Source organism: Podarcis gaigeae, assembly GCF_964106915.1.
Source record: "Podarcis gaigeae genome assembly, chromosome: 3".
Classification (NCBI taxonomy): Eukaryota; Metazoa; Chordata; class Lepidosauria; order Squamata; family Lacertidae; genus Podarcis; species Podarcis gaigeae.
The window spans coordinates 20,167,006-20,184,906 of NC_139680.1; the positions used below are offsets into that span (position 1 = coordinate 20,167,006).

The 17,901-nt window shown below is 42.7% G+C and overlaps 1 long non-coding RNA gene across 3 annotated transcripts in view; it reads right to left on the reverse strand.

Moving 5' to 3' along the window:
* Nucleotides 1-3,769: 3,769 nt before the first annotated feature.
* The window catches only part of LOC310840731, a 39,601-nt gene continuing 25,469 nt past the window's right edge, over nucleotides 3,770-17,901 (reverse strand). For all 3 annotated transcript variants that reach the window (XR_014562056.1, XR_014562057.1, XR_014562058.1), the window contains exon 3: nucleotides 3,770-3,978. This is a non-coding gene — a long non-coding RNA (uncharacterized lncRNA). The remainder of the gene's footprint in view (nucleotides 3,979-17,901) is intronic.

The following is a 17,901-nucleotide window of genomic DNA, read 5'->3' on the forward strand; positions in this document are numbered from 1 at the left end:
TACATAAAAAAGGTTCTGTCCTTCTTAAGCACTCTCTGGTCCACCATGCCCAGGAGGAAGGCCTCTGGTTTCTTAGGTAAGGTAAATCTAAGTACCTTTTTTAGTTCATTATGAATCATTTCCCAAAAGGCCTTCACTTTCGGGCAGGTCCACCAGAGGTGAAAGAATGTCCCTTCCGCCTCTTTACATTTCCAACATTTATTATCAGACAGGTGATATATCTTAGCAAGCTTGACTGGGGTCATGTACCACCGGTATATCATTTTCATAATGTTTTCCTTCAAGGCACTACATGCCGTAAATTTCATTCCGGTGTTCCATAACCTTTCCCAGTCTTCAAACATAATGTTATGCCCCAAATCCTGCGCCCACTTTATCATGGCGGATTTGACTGTCTCATCCTGAGTATTCCATTTAAGCAGCAGGTTATACATTCTCGAAAGTAGTTTACTTTTTGGTTCTAACAATTCTGTCTCTAGTTTCGATTTTTCCACCTGGAATCCAACCTTCTTGTCTACTTTAAAGACCTCTTGAATTTGTGCATAATGCAACCAATCTCGCACCTTGTTTTTTAGTTTTTCCAAGCTCTGCAACCTCCAATTGTCTCCAATCTTTTCAATAATTTCCTCAAGAGCTCTTACCCTTCCTTTAAGGTAAGAGTTCCACAAAGGCTATAAACATATCTAATATTTTCTACTTTAAACAGTGGTGCATGTATGTTTTGTGTAAGCACAATGTTGTTGTTTAGTCATTTAGTCGTGTCCGACTCTTCGCGACCCCATTGGACCAGTGCACACCAAGCACTCCTGTCTTCCACTGCCTCTTGCAGTTGGGTCAAACTCATGTTGGTAGTTTCGAGAACACTGTCCAACCATCTCATCCTCTGTCGTCCCCTTCTCCTTGTGCCCTCCATCTTTCCCAACATCAGGGTCTTTTCCAGGGAGTCTTCTCTTCTCATGAGGCGGCCAAAGATTGGAGCCTCAGCTTCAGCATCTGTCCTTCTAGTGAGCACTCAGGGCTGATTTCCTTCAGAATGGAGAGGTTTGATCTTCTTGCAGTCCATGGGACTTTCAAGAGTCTCCTCCAGCACCATAATTCAAAAGCATCAATTCTTTGGCAATCAGCCTTTTTTATGGTCCAGCTCTCACATCGTCATTTATCATTTTTCTGGGTTCTCTTTCACTTCCCCACACACCCCAATTGTTATATGTTTAACAAGAGTGATCAGAAAACACCAAGAGACCTGTTATTATAATCCAGTCTTCCTCAGCCTGATACCCTCCAGGTGTTCTGAACTACAACTCTCATCAGACCCCTGGAGCATGGCCAATACATGCCCTGCAGGGCACCAGGTTGGGGAGGCTGTTATAATCAATGTGCTGAAGACAGGAAACTGACCTACTGATAGGGTCAATCCAACTAGGAGTGAGGCAGCCTTTTGAGATAGCACATTTTGGTTGACATCAAGGATGGCAAATTGTCAGAACGCAGACTTTTGTTTTATCCAGCCTATGGGTAGTTCGAAAGGTGCTGTCTAGACATTGGACTCCAATTCCCAGCAGCTCCAGCCAGCATGGCCAATGGTCATGGATGTTGGAGCTGTAGTCTAACAACATCTGGATGGCAGCATGTTAGCACCCGTAGGCTAGTCCATGGTTTCTTGCCCTCTTTATTGATTGCTATGGGGTGAATTGGGATGCGGGTGGCGCTGTGGGTTAAACCACTGAGCCTAGGACTTGCTGATCAGAAGGTCAGTGGTTCAAATCCCCATGACGGGGTGAGCTCCCGTTGCTCAGTCCCTGCTTCTGACAACATAGCAGTTCAAAAGCATGTCAAAGTGCAAGTAGATAAATAGGAACCGCTCCAGCGGGAAGGTAAACGGCGTTTCCGTGCGCTGCTCTGGTTCGCCAGAAGTGGCTTAGTCATGCTGGCCACATGACCCGGAAGCTCTATGCCGGCTCCCTCGGCCAGTAAAGCGAGATGAGCGCCGCAACCCCAGAGTCGGTCACGACTGGACCTAATGGTCAGGGTCCCTTTTTTATGGGGTGAATTTAGATATACCAGAATTTTTGGTGTAAGATACACAGAGATTTGTAGGTGGGGGCAGTGAAATAAGGAAGTTAGACTGCAGTATAACTTTGTTTATACCTCTCCCCAACAAACCCATTCCCCACTCTTGACATGCCCCCTCCTTTTGCCCTCTACCCTGGAGTTACTTCTGCCAGCTTAATTTCTTAACACCATCTCATCCTAACATTTCCCAGCCACTCTATCTGGAGTTGAGGACTATACTGATATGTATTAATCACCAGTCACCTTTCTGAGTTCCCTTATTTTCTCAGGAGCTCTTCGGCAATTGCCAAGGTTAGATTGGTTTATTAAAACAAACAGCTCTACAGTCCAGACTAGAATAAAGGCAAGCATTATCTGTTCATTCTTTCTCGCAATTGGAATATTTCAAAGGCCTCCCTTTTCTATCTGAATTATATTTCCTTTTTGTTTAAGTTAAAAAGAAAAGAAGTTTGGGAGAGTTGGAGAAGTCATGATCAGCAAAAATTATAATTCATGCACTTTCCTAGTTAATAACCTCTTATGCACTTTAATAATTTAAGCTAATTATCAGTGGGACTGACTTCTGTGTATACTTCAATTATTGCTTTTAGTACATTTTCTCTCTTTTCTTTCATGTTAGCAATGCCACATGTCTTCAATGTGTCTCTCGTGCCCATTATTGCTGCTCTTCTCATATGATAAACTTATTATCTGTGAGAATATGACCTTGACACAGCAGAGGGGAGGGGGGGAGTCTTTAAAGGATAGCTCAATTAAAATCAAATTCCTCTGCTTAGGTCTGCATGCCATTACTATTCATAAGACTGTGCAACATGATTCGAGCCAGAAGTGCTCATGCAACTTGAATGTTTGTTCTGAAGGAATCATTTTGAAAATGTTTGTGCTGCCATATGCTCTGTTTGTTTCAGTCACTTGTTTGGCTTAACATAGAATCTGATGAACATCAGTTCCTTCTTTCAGATGTTCAATTAGCAGATGTGGGGCAGGAGAAGGGTTGTGCAGTCTGTTCCCATCTCTGACCCCCATATTATCATTAGGCTCAGCATCTGTTGTTCCTTCCTTTCCCCAGCCTTCTGTACCAAGCATGGAAGTCAAGGAGGAGTGGAGGAGGACCAAGGAGCTGGGAAGCCTCTGTAGGCTGAATTTGGAGTATGATCTGAAGGCTCCCTTTCCTTGCCAAAAGATGACTTGTCCTCAACCCATGGCCTTTATGTTTACTTAGGAGTAACAATACTCCTGGTAGGCATCTGATGACCACTGTGCGAGGAGATGTAGTGATGTCCACCAACAGGAATGGCTTTGAAAGAAGAGTTGATGCAGATTATCTAGACCCATTTCTTTCTGGATTCAGACAGAGGTATGGCCCTGAAACAGCCTTGGTTTCTTTGACTTACGAGAAAGGAGAAAGATGTGAGTGGGACATAGCAGAAGACAGCTTTCTCCTGTAGACAGCATAACCAGAAACACCATTCCTTGGATTCTCCATCTCAGTCATGCTTATTGCCCTCCACATACTGAGCTTTCTAAAATATATTAATCCTTTGTGAGAATCCAGTTTAAGGGGCAATTTATATATAACTGATATATATATTCGGAAGTACTTACAGGTGTGATTAATTTATTCTGTAATGCAATATGTGTAAAACAGTGCTGGAAGCCAAAGTTTAAAAAAGTAATTAATTGGTGGAGTACATAATTTGGAGTTGAGTAATTATATTGTGTTTGAATTCAGTATATGATGATAGAATGCCTAATTTCTTATTCCTGCAGCTTGATTATCCTGGATAATGATGTGCAATTAATGCTGCTGTTTCAACCATAGTTTGAGTTGTTTTGCCTTCGGATCAAGCTTAATCCCCGCTGGTCATTCAGTTCCCCGGTTATCTTCCAGCAAGGCTAACTCACCTGTAGAACAGAATGAGTTTTATTAGCTGTGCGGATCCATCCCGCTGAATAAGAATGAGAAATACTGAGCCCAAATGGACAAATGGTACCAAGAGCAAGTGCAATGTTAGGGCTAAGAGCCTTGATTTTGAACCAGCCAACCAAATCTCACCTCAGCCTTAGGTAAGCTGCCTCTCCTCACAATGACTGGTGACGTACTCTGCACACTTCATATGCTAGCACCAGCCAATACAACTGATAACAGGCTTACTCAAGCCATGCCTTCACCCCACCAGCATAAGTAGCTAAGCACTGTGTGAAGGCACCCTTTCTCAACAGAAGGAAGCAAGGGCTTTCTCTGAAGCAATGCCTTCAGCCACACACACTGAGGAGAGGGCTGACAGCGATGGCAGGATGTTGGGGCCCCAGTGTAACACCCTGTACACCATAGCAGCCTCACCAAGGTCCACTGTCCACCACAAACCCATTATTTTGAAGAGGAGTGTGTTCGTTTCTACTTTTGGGGAATCAGTTTGAGAATGTTGCTTCTTTTCTTTCTCTGTGTGTTTTCTCTGAGTTCTGTGCATGTAGGTGGTTCTGACTATCACCTGCTTTTCTTCTGTGAAATGGCTACTTTTGTGCTGCCTGCAACAGATTTTTAGATTTCCAAATATACCCCCAGGTCCAAATAGGTTGGCACCGCTGATAAAACTGGTGCTTAAGCCCAGTCAGGTCCAGATGCTTATTTAAGATTTGACGGACCAACTCCGAATCATTGTGCTCAAGGTCTGGGAGTTTCCCTGAGTGTTGGCTATGCAGTTCCATGAACTGTGATTAGTGTCCTGGATGTGGATGAACAAAGGAGCACAACGGCTTTGGTTTTCATCTTTCCCCCTCTGCCATAGCATCAAGTCTTATCGGACAGGTGCTTTTGAGACTCAACTCTTTTGCCATGTAAGTGCTTCAAAAGCAGAAGCCCAAAGCTCCCTTGGAACAAGTCACCCATGTAATAATGGGCAAATCCGTCAATTTCAGTTTCTCTCCATTTCTTGCTTTTTTCAGTCCTAAGTTCAGGCCTCCAAATTTCTAAATTTATGTACTTTTTGTTGTTGAAAACAAAGTCCACATGAAAATTCACCAGCATTTTAGCGCAGATTTATTCTAATATGTACATTTTTGTACACATTCTTGCAAAGCTGTTTCCCTCAGTATAATGCATCTTTATATGTTATTTTCTGGGAAAACCATAGCTATGGTTTTCCCAGTAGTGATGTATGGAAGTGAGAGCTGGACCATAAAGAAGGCTGATCGCCGAAGAATTGATGCTTTTGAATTATGGTGTTGGAGGAGACTCTTGAGAGTCCCATGGACTGCAAGAAGATCAAACCTATCCATTCTTAAGGAAATCAGCCCTGAGTGCTCACTGGAAGGACAGATTGTGAAGCTGAGACTCCAATACTTTGGCCACCTCATGAGAAGAGAAGACTCCCTGGAAAAGACCCTGATGTTGGGAAAGATGGAGGGCACAAGAAGGGGCGACAGAGGATGGGATGGTTGGATAGTGTTCTCGAAGCTACCAGCATGAGTTTGACTAAACTGCGGGAGGCAGTGGAAGACAGAAGTGCCTGGCGTGCTCTGGTCCATGGGGTCACGAAGAGTCGGACACGACTAAACAACAACAACAACATGTTATTTTCACTAATACAGTACATACATTTTATGCACATTTGCACCCTAGTACACACACTTCTGGACATGTTGCTTGGCTGGAGAACTGCTATGCAAAATTCAGATAATTACAAATTCCAATGATTGGCCCTGTTTTGGTTCACATACTGTTTCAGTAAGCGCAAATTAGGTAGGTTCACCTTGGAATCAAATTTCTCCCTCACCCACGCACCCAATGCATGGGCTGTGATTCTGTCTGTGGTTCATTGGAGTTGTTTTTCTCAAGAGCAGAAGCCAAGCCAATTTTATACATTGCTACTGTCTTCCTTCTTCTTTTAAAAAATCTACTCTAGAGATTTTACTTGTGGAAGTATCAGTGCAGGGAGCAAGAATCACTGCTATGCTATAATGTTTGCTTATGAGAAAAGTCATTTAAAGTCTTCTAAAGTCTTTTTAATGAATAATTTCAGCTTTGCTGTAGCAATTATCTGCACGGTTATTTTCAGTGGATTAAGACATGTTTCAGGGAGTTCATTTTCCTTGCTTCTGACCAAGGCCAATGTTCTACAGATTTTGCTATCCACTTTGCAAGTCTTGGTTTCATTTCCCAAGAAATGAAATAATTTCTCTTGCTCTGGATAGGAATGGAAAGAACGCAGGGGTTGTGCCTTATTCTTTATTACAAGATGTCCAAGGCAATTGCTTTAGTAGGTCAGCGATCATAATTACATACAATATTGTAGTTAATAAAATGCATGCAAGAGATATATAGTCTATGAATATTAACTCCATTATGACCCATTCATCACTTTCTTATCTTGTACCTGTGAAAGTTGGCACATTTTACATGTTTTCAAAATGAATACAATTAATTTTTGTCCGCATGAAGGAAGATAGCTTTATTAATTTGTTTGGCTTCAATCCTGTGACTTATGGGGCAAGGAACAGATTGTGAACCTATGGATAAGCCCACTGACTTCACTGAAACAATTTCATGGTGATTACCACCAGAGGTTCATGAATGCTTTGCCCCAGCTGAAACCAGACCAGCAGCAGGAGCAAAGAAGCCCTGTCTGGGACTTGCATTTTCTGGACACAGTAGGCGCAGAACAATTTGTAGCTGTGAGCTAATATATGAGTATTTGCTTCTGGATAAACTCACTCGCCCAAAGATGTCTGTGCAGCCATTTGTAGTACATTGAAAGCCTAGATGAAGCTTTTCCCAGTCTATTTCTGTTACTTGGTTTGGTGACCTATTGGTGTTTTTTACTTGGTAGGGATTCAGATAAGAGAATATCCTTGGAGAAGCCTGCAACTACGGTGAGAACTTATTATATGCAATGCATGTGCTCAGTTGTGTGGTTTGGGGAGAGTTCTAAGGGCAAGAGAGAAAGGACTGGAGCATCGCATTTGGCTCCCGAGCCTGAGGTTGCTTATCTCCACTTTCCTAACTTGCAGTCAGCCCTCTGTTTGAGTGCCACATGTCTCATCACTCAAACTGAAGGAGAAACAGCCCCTTTCCCTTCTCTCTCTCTCCCTCTCCCTCTCCTTCCCTCCCTCCCCCCCCCTCACACACGAGGCAGGCAAGTAATAACATTGCCTCAATATTGAACATACTATGCATGATCAAGAGTTTGCAGAGGCAAACAAGTAACAACTCAGAACACAGTGTTATTAAGGGGCGGTATTCTGTGTTTTATTTTGTTTTGCCTTTTGATAGCACCTTTGAGTCTTGTTTAATTAAGGAATTTTTAATTCCTCCCAGGCAACAGTGAAGCTATCATGTCAGGCACAAATGATGTGTTGAGCCCAACATAACTGTAGACCTTTGCACATGGCATTTGTTTAAGGTTATTATCGAGAAATGATAGACTGCACCAACCTCTCAACAATAAAGCCAAACATTCGCAGGAGTTACGCTGAGCAGGAGGGAGGTGCGCCACACATAAAAGTGACTTTTTTGTTTCTATTTAAAGTTCCCCTAAGCAGCGCCATTCCAGTGGAGATTTTCCAGCATTTATGCCTTTGTAACCTTTATTTGCGATTTTGGGGGGGAAAGAAAGAAAACCCTTATGTAAACTGTCTCAGAAATAAATGAAAATTCTGCTCATGTGGAAATGCCACCAGCATCAGCGGGCAAATCTATAGAAAGTTCTTTTGTGTTTTGTTTTTTTTAAAAAAATAAAAATCCTGTTTGTGGTATTTGCAGAAACACTGGTTAATTATGAAGAATATAAAGTTTGTTTTGACAGGATGCTAAAGAAGGGGGAATAAAAACAAGAAATTACATATAAAGTAGGTACGGTAAAGGTACACTTGATTGTTACCAAGTGTTCGTTTTTGTGTAATACATTTCATCTCATTCGAAAACACCTAGTAAGGTCATGACTATAGCTGAATAAAGAATCATTATTTACACAGGTCTTCAAATGGTAGGCCCAGTAAGGGAAAACAGAGAAGCTATTTCCATTAGTTTTATTGGAATCAAACCTACTCTCAAATATGGAATAATTCTGACTCATGAGCTTGCATATATAATTTGGCACTTCTGAAGCTGCCTTATATGTCATGGTTAATTGTTGACCCATCTGATCCAATATGGTCCTGTGGTCCTCCAACTACCATTAGCACCAGCCAGGATGACCAGTGGTCAGGGATAATGGGAGTCAGTCAATCAATCAATCAATCAATCAATCAATCAATCAATCACCAACTAGAGCAGGGGTAGGTAAACTAAGGCCCAGGGGCCGGATGCGGCCAAATCGCCTTCTCAATCTAGCCTGCAGACCATATGGGAATCAGGGTGTTTTTACATGAGTAGAAGGTGTCCTTTTATTTAAAATGCATCTGTGGGTTATTTGTGGGGCCTGCCTGGTGTTTTTACATGAGTGGAATATGTGCTTTTATTTAAAATGCATCTCTGGGTTATTTGTGGGGCATAGGAATTCATTCATTATTATTATTTTTTCAAAATATAGCCCAGGCCCCCACATGGTCTGAGGGACAGTGGACTGGCCCACAGCTGAAAAAGGTTTGCTGACCTCTGAACTAGAGGGCCTTGATTGTTTTTCTTAACAAACTAAAGGCACCAATCAACCATGTTTTGTGGGGGGAGGACTAAAAGATCTGGGAATCGGGGCATAGAGAAGTGAAACAGGAGTAATACAATACTATTTCCCCCTGACATCTCATAAATGAGTGACCAGAAGACTGGAGGATCAAGTCCAAATAAGGACTGGCCCATTAGCGCCCATTATGAATTGGATCTTATGGGTTAAGAGCCGATGCATAATGCATAACTAGGTAACAGGTAGGGATAGTACCAAATGGGGTGTTAGGTATCTGTAAGAAGTCCACATTCAAAGAGTTCTGATGCCCTGTCTCACAAGGATGACTCCAAGTAAAAATTAGTCTTATGGCGGATTCATCTGTCTTCTTGACAACCTGATATACATAAGGGGTGTGTACTACATTTGGCCAAGGCCTGAATACTGAGCTAATTTGGGTCTATTTGTGGGACGCGGGTGGTGCTGTCATCTAAACCACTGAGCCTCTTGGACTTGCTGATTGGAAGATCGGCAGTTCGAATCCCTGTAACGGAGTGAGTTCCCATTGCTCTGTCCCAGCTACTGCCAACCTAGCACTTTGAAAGCACATCTGTTCAAGTAGATAAATAGGTACCACTGTGGTGGGAAGGTAAACAGCGTTTCCATGCACTCTGACCTGCCTGTTTTGGTATTTGTTTTTGTGTGAAACACCAACAGACATGGAATTACAAAAGAGTGAGACGGAATAGGTCCTATGCTGGAAGTGAGGTGGTTGCAGCGATGGTCTTCTTGACTTCTTGAGCCTGTAACAATCCTCAGCTTGAGATCTTTTGACTTACCTGGAAGGCAAGTGAACTTGGTGGGGTGGCAGAAAGACTGGTGTCTTTAGACCCATGTGAGACCTGAGAACTCATGGGCTAAAGCAAAGATGGGGAACCGCAGCCCTGAGAGACAGATGCAGCCCCACCCCAGGGTTTCCATCTCATCCTTGGGACTCTGCCCCTTCCCTATCCAAGCTAGCTGTACCACCTTCCCAGCTCAAATCCATTTTGAGCAGGACAGTGGCAGGAGAGAACATTAGCAATGGGCACAGAAGAACAGCTTTCGCTCTTTAATGTGCTACAGAATAACTCCAGGGTGCTCATCATACGGCTTCATGATTTGTTTAGTATTTCACAGTGTGTCCTCAGCATCTTTACCACAAAATTGTTATAATTTAAGGCAGTTTTACGCAGGAGTTACTCTTTTTCTAATCAGAATCTTAGATATGATTGTTTCTGGAAGAAACATCTTAGCAACTGTATTTTTAAGCTTAGGCAGCCATTCAGAATCTGATTACCTTTCCACAGTTTCAAACAAAATGGATTAACGTGTCTCAGCTTTTATTACATTTTCGACACCTGTCATTTGGCATTAAGCTGACACTATGCAGATCTATTGCAGATCAGTATGAATGGACAGAATGTAATGGTATATTATACATAGGAAATGGTGATGGATAAAGCGAGGGTAATTTATGTTATGTTCCTATTAGAGTGAAATATTTCTGGGAGAGCCTTACACGCTTTAGGCAAATCAACTTTTCTGTGGAGTTTAGCGGTAGGAAGGCAACTAATTAATAACTGTTGTTATTGGGTGAGATCCAATGTAGCAGGAGAAAGTGTCTGCTCATACAATAGAGCTTCCCCTTCTCCCTCTTGCAACCTTCTGCACACTCCCAAAATCTATTGTGGGGTTGAAGAGAAATCTTCTCATTGCAGAAACAGATTTCCATTAAACAAGCAAACAGAAATCATTGGATGTCACCTTTTAGCTTTATTTACTCATTGTCTTATACAGTCCTACCTTGGTTCGCAAACACCTTGCTAGTCGAATGTTTTCGCTCCTGAATGCCACAAACCCAGAAGTGAGTGCTCCAGTTTGCGAATGTTCTTTGGAACCCAAATGTCTGACATGGCTTCCGTGGCTTTCAATTGACTGCAGGAGCTTCCAGCAGCCAATCAGAAGCCATGCCTTGGTTTCTGAACATTTTGGAAGTCGTACGGACTTCCAGACCAGATCCCGCTCAACTTCTGAGATGCCACTGTAGCACAAGAAGTTTCAAGATGACTCAACATCAACAAATGCAATGGCATTATGAAATTAAATGACAGTTAAGTTGGTAAAGGTCAAGGGTAACCTGGATGGTTAAGTCCAGTCAAAGGTGACTATGGAGTGTGGCACTCATCTCAGTTTTCAGGATGAGGGAGCCGACGTTTGTTCACAGATAACTTTTTGGGCCATGTGGCTAAACCGCTTCTGGTGTGACGAGTGCCAGAGTGCACAGAAATGCCGTTTACCTTCCCACAGCAACATAATGGCATTATGTTGGTGCTGGTGCTGACCTTTAAAGCCCTAAACGGCCTCTGCCCAGTATACCTGAAGGAGCGTCTCCACCCCCACAGTTCAGCCTGGACACTGAGGTCCAGCTCCGAGGGCCTTCTGGCAGCTCCCTCACTGTGAGAAGTGAGGTTACAGGGAACCAGACAGAGGGCCTTTTCGGTAGTGGCGCCTGCCCTGTGGAACGCCCTCCCATCAGATGTCAAGGAAATAAACAACTATCTGACTTTTAGAAGACATCTGAAGGCAGCCCTGTTTAGGGAAGTTTTTAATGTTTGATGTTTTATTACATTGTTGTTGTTGTTGTTGTTGTTGTTATGATGATGATGATGATGATGATGATGATGATGATGATGATGGACGGGGTATAAATAAATTATTATTATCATTGTTATTATTATTATTATTATTATTATTATTATTATTATTAAAAATTAAGTATAATAAGGGAAGACTGAAAATGATTATACAAAAATCTGCAACAATTAAAAGACATCAACGGCCTCCCTAAAATGTCAGCATGATCAACACTAAAGTACCAGCCAGCAGCTAACTACAGCACAGCAGAAAGAAGAAAATTAAAAATTAAATGCTTGGGAGAAAAGGAAAGTGCTTAGAATATACCATGACTTTATGACTGAGCTACAAGTCTTTCAAACTAGTGTTACTTTCAGACTTAGGACACCACAATGCACCACCAATCTCATTTACTGCAAGTGTCATTTACGTGGGGAGTGGTTTGCTTTCTGCCAAATTCGGAGTCTCTATCCTGCCCTGGACCTTATACCTTTCTCTGCAATTCATTTCTGTGAAAATTAGGTATGAAGAAAACAAGCAGAAGTGCAATTGATTGCAAGCTTTCAGACTTTTAAGAGAATTTATTCATCTATTGTTTCAAAACAATAAAGCAGCCCTTACATTAAGCCACTCAGAAGACATTACAAAACATTTCCCCTCTTTCTGTCATTTTCAAAAAGCATTCCAGACTGACAAGAATCTTCTGTTCTAGTGTGCAAGGGAACAATTGTGAAGTGAAGCAATGCAAGCAGCTGACTGGTGTTCTGCATTGTTGTACATCCCATTATTCCCTCCTTTTTTTGAATTTCACACTCAAGAAAAGTAAGTTTTCAAAAGATGACCTTAACATTCTTTGTACTAATACAAATGCTAAACAGTTAATTTCTATTGCACACATTTTTGTGACAGAAGGACGAGACACACAGCAGGCCTAGTTCTGTCCTCAGACGTGTAACAAGACTGTTTGGTCCTGGAATAGAACAGTATTTGGCACCTAAAGAAATACACAGAAATGCTTTCTCAGATGTGGATTTTAGGAATCATGGTTTATCGCCGTGTAGGAGTTTAGGTGATACACGTAGCTAACATTACAAATTGTGCCTAAAAGTGGACCAGCAACTGGTGTAACTGAAACGATAATGAACCTGAATGCTTCCTTGACCAAATGCTTGTCAAAACTCTTGCAAAAGCTTTTTGTCCTAGAGGAAGTTTACAGAATAGGATGGCAGCCTTCCTGACCAACAGCACATTTGTCCTGTTCAAATTAAGTTTCATCCTGCTCACCTAACTCTGACATGAAGCAATTGTTTGATACCATTAGTATGCACTTTCCTGATCATGAAGAAGTCGACTCAGAACCAAGAGCACCTCGTCAAGAAAGTCTGGACTGGATTTTTCTGTCCCACTTGCCCATTCTGATGTACGGATGTTGTTTCTGTTTTTGTGTGGGTAACAACACCTAGTAGGGGAGGGTTTATTTTAATGCCCCTGGATAATAGGAACTTTATACTGATGCATCAGGGCTCCTTGGCCTGAAACACCGGCTGAATTCAAGGGGAGATTTCACAGAGCAATGTAGGCAAATGCAGAATTAAATGAGAAATGATAGGATGACATTCTAAAAATCCTTGCTCCAAATTATTCTAAAAGTCACGGTGCAAGAGGTATAATTGGCAGGAAAGCATAGAGCTTGTCAGTCCACTGCACTAATTACCCAGTCAAGAGCTTGGAGTGAACTCCTACCAGCCTATGTCGCGGGTCTCTTCCGTCTTAGACAGATCTGCTTCTTTTTCACTTCAGCTCCAACACATTATTCTGAATTTTTAAAAACAGCATCTTCAATTTTTCAGACAAAGATCACCCCTCCCCTGCCGCCTGCTAATATACAAATGTTACTGAGGATTGGCTACTGGCCTCATATTTTGTTTTGGAAGCAAGATGGGAGATTAAGTGCAAAGTATATTTTATATAAGACAGCCAGAAGTCAGTCAATCTCTCTCTCTCTCTCTCTCTCTCTCTCTCTCTCTCTCTCTCTCTCTCTCTCTTTCTCTCTCTCTGAATGAAACATGCAAAATGGCATTAAATGTATTTCACTGTGTCACCAAGAATTCAGTGGAGCCAGCAGTAATGAATATGCTTTTCTCCTCAGCTGGATGAGTGTTTCATTTCTGCCTGACAAGATCATCCGACAAGCAGACCCTGCACTGGCAATGTTGTATATTTTCAAAGGCATGTAAATTAGGTTGACAGGCTCATAAACATAAATTGGCAGGCATCCCACAGCAATGCTCGTTAAGATGCACTAATGCCATATAATAAATACATACTGGTATAATATCTCCATCCATACAGGCACACACAGCTAGGCAGAACATAAGGTGACCTACAATGCGTTTCGTACACTGCAGCATGTGGTGGCATTTAATGGCAACTGCAGAATTACTAAAGGGGTCCTTAGCCCTCGTAGTCAGGCTGATCTGTTTTCCAAGTAAGAAATGCAAAGAGGTCACATTGGGCTGGTGAGCGCATTTGGGATTCCTCTCACACACATCTTGTTAGGAGCGTTTGTTTGTCGAATGCTACAAGCGTTGGCTATTATTTATCACTCCTGCTGTTATTTGTAGCACTATTACTTTCAGTTTTACACATATCTTTATGGTCTTGTGTTCACCTTCACAACAACCCTGCATCATTCTCATTCTCATTTTACGGACAGGGAAACAACTGCTGAGATATACAGTTTTGTTAAATGCATCCTGGAAAATTCCAAGGCTGAAGAAACAGGCCGCTAACACGTGCCCCTCAGGCTTATGCTTGCTGCAGTGGCATAGCATCCTTTATTGGCACCCGGGGCGTTTGTCTACATGCACACTAGGTAGGTTCAGGGATTGGGCACAGAGGGTGAACAAAACCCATTACAGCAGCTGAACCGTCACCACCACCACTGGGCAGGCACAGGGCATGGAGGGTTCACAGGGTTGTACTGCGCCACCCGCCCATGCAGGGGGGAGCCCAGCCAGCCGACATAGCCCTTGGCGGGCACATCCCCCCAACACTAGCCAGGTGGCCATTCAGCGAGGGGGCAGGAGGCACATTGGCAAGGCTCTGAGGCCCAGAAACCCTTGGCAGCAAGCAGGGCAGGGATACCTGCATGGGTGCACCTGGCTCACACACCCTCAAAACCGTGCGCCAGGGGTTATGGCCCCCATGGCCCTCCCCACATTATGCCCTTGGTTCACTGAGCCTTATCTAGTTTCCAAATATAGGCCAGATCAACTTTATTCAGTGGGCTGATCTATTTTTAGCCAAGGTCTAAGTATAAGTGCCACCTAACTGTGCACTGCAGGACAAATGCAGTTTCCCATAACTTCGTAAAGTTTTGCAGCTAATTTCAGAGTCAGACAAAAGGATGCCAACTGAATAAAATATATGGGGGGCCCAGGCAAGACCCACCCTGTATAATCGATCACAAGATGCAGCACATGCACACCATGTGAATGGCATGCCCATCAACTTCAGGTAGGAGTTGGCTCCTATGGTCAAACAACATTAGCACAGTACAGGAGAGGTGGTATCTCTGCCACAGATTTTCCTGCGCATATTTTAGCTGTAAGTCATCAAAAACAATCCATCCAGTAATGGTTATGTAGTGTGCTGATTATACGCAAAGCATTTCATAGTACAGTGGTACCTCAGGTTACAGACGCTTCAGGTTACAGACGCTTCAGGTTACAGACACTTCAGGTTACAGACTCCGCTAAGCCAGAGATAGTACCTCAGGTTAAGAACTTTGCTTCAGGATGAGAACAGAAATCGCACAGCGGCGGCGGTGCAGCAGCAGTGGGAGGCCCCATTAGCTAAAGTGGTACCTCAGGTTAAGAACAGTTTCAGGTTAAGAACGGACCTCCGGAATGAATTAAGTTCTTAACCCGAGGTACCACAGTATAATATAAAGTAAGCCATGTAGAGGCTGTATCCACTGATGCGGTCCTGTTTGCGCAATGACTCTCGCTTGTGTAATGAGACATCCCTTCCTCCCCGTGCCTCGCAAATCTACTCTGAAGGGTTAGGGGACGCCCTCAGAAAAAAAATTGGGAGGAGAGGGAGTTCCATTGTGTGAGCAGTAGTCCTTGCATAATTGGGAAGACTTCATTGGATATAAGTATGAGCAGGGCTTTTTTTCAGGGGGAACTTGCCAGAACGAGGGAGGTGTTCGTGGTGGGTTCCGGCACCTCTTTTTCTAGAAAAATAGCACTGAGAACCAGTCATGACAGATTAGCTCCAAAGGGGGAAAGGAGGAGAATTTAGGGCCAGAGCGGATGATATTATTATTATTTATACCACACCCATTTGGCTTCGAACACATATAAAACACATAATAAAATTTAGCTATTAAAATGCAAACACACACAACTCAGATTTGTGAGATGCAGCCACCCATTTCATGTGTCGTCTAGTCTGGTCTTCAGACTTTGTTTCCTATTGTCTACTGCATCCCTCTGTACAAAATATTGTCTATGGTTGAAACACCCAACTGGAGTCATGTTTTAAGGGAGCAAATGTCTCAACAGATTGGCAAGACTTTGCTTCGTAAAGTGTACACCCATACTAATTTAAGTTGTGCTATATACTGTATTGCAGTGGGAGGGAATTAAGCCCCATCTTTCTATAAGCAAACAAAAAAACCTTAGATCAAGTAAAAAATAGATCTATACGGCAACAGCCTATGAAACTATCAAGAGATTTTGACATTATGTTTTGCAATTTTCAATAGAATGAAAAACAACAATACAACAAATGGCTAAAACTCTCTTGCGTTAATCTTACAGCATATCATTGGAAAAAGCGATATGCATATAAAATAAAATAAAGAACAAATAAGACAACTATCTGATATAGCCACTGCAAAACCAAGCATGATTTTTTCTTCAAATTTAATTTCAAAGAACCTACTTTTTATCAGTTAGCTCTAGAATAGCCTTGGAAAAGCTCCTTGGAAACCCCTCAGCTATTTAGCCATTTATATACACGAGCCAACCAGGAATTTGGGTAGAGTCTATCCATCGCAACCATACCTGTCAAAAATAATTTTGGTAGGTTTATATCTTCTATAATCTTGTAATCCAAGCCAGTAACCAAAGAACATAAACCTAATTTCAGATGTCACTAAATTCTCTACAGAGGTTAGCGAATAATACAATGTGAAAACAGGCACTAATATGCCAATAAAAGTGTATATAGCAATGTATATCCATCAGGTTTTTGAAATGAATTTTATAGCTGTGAGCCACTCAGAGGACTGTAAAGTCAAAAAGCACTACAGCAATGCTTAAGTGAACAAAAATAAGAATAAGTCTCAGGCACAGACTGTAACACCAGAAGTGGCAAATTTAGATTGTAATATCTGAGCATTCACTGCAAATGAGGATCAGGAAGAGCAGGCACCCCAGAAGCTGAGCAGAGGGCTCAGTAATACAGGGAAGGTGCTTGTGACACAGCACCCAACAGGATTGCACTAAAGAGGTCAATCCTGCTGACTGCAGGCTGCTGCTGTTGTGGAAGCATGTTCCTACATTGAAGGTGCTTGCAAAGCAGCACCCAGCAGGATGGCACAGTCTGCTTGCCAGCTGGTGAGCGGAGGGTTCAATCTTGCTGGTTGCAGGGGTCTGCTTTGCAATTGTATTCCCTGCAGGGCTACCACTGCCGCACCCAGCAGGATTGAAGCCTCCTACTCTGTGCATTGCAATTGAGGGGCGGATTTATTTCTCCCCCTTCTCATTTACATGTTTAACTTGAAATAAAACCTAATTATACATAAACCCCAAACCAGAATAGATTGGAGGCTGGATCTGGGTCAGGTCAAATTTTTCCTGGGCTGCCTACATTCTGGCACACCCAGAGTCCTGGGTAAAGGTAGATAAAGGACCCCTGGATGGTTGAGTCCAGCCAAAGGTGACTATGGGGTTGTGGCGCTCATTTTGCTTTCAGGCTGAGGGAGCCAGCATTTGTCCATAGACAGCTTTCCAGGTATTGTGGCCAACATGACTAAACTGCTTCTGGCACAATGGGACACCAGGACAGAAACCAGAGTGCACGGAAATGCTGTTTACCTTCCCACCACAGCGGTACCTATTTATCGGCTTGCACTGGCATGCTTTCGAACTGCTAGGTTGGCAGAAGCTGGGACAGAAGTTGGCGGAAAGACCATAGCACAATGTGAGAGTTTTCAAATAAGAGACATGCCTTCCAACGTAGCAAAAATTAATTGCATTTGACACTTTTAATTTCAGGACCACTTAAGAACAGTTAATACTCTCTGAATCGGGCTTGTCTATTTTTCTTTATATTGTTGTAAGTTTGGGGCCAGGTGTATGTGTGCCGAACCTCTCTAATTCCTGGATCCAGCATGTGTTAAAAGCTAATCAAGCTTTCTTGTTCCAGAAAGTAGCTAAGCTAGTTTCCTGGTAAGGTGATGGGAGATTAAGGGGCTTGGTGCAAGAGGGCAGATAGGTGGCAGGCCCTCCCTCAACAGGCAAAGATAGTTGGGAGCGGA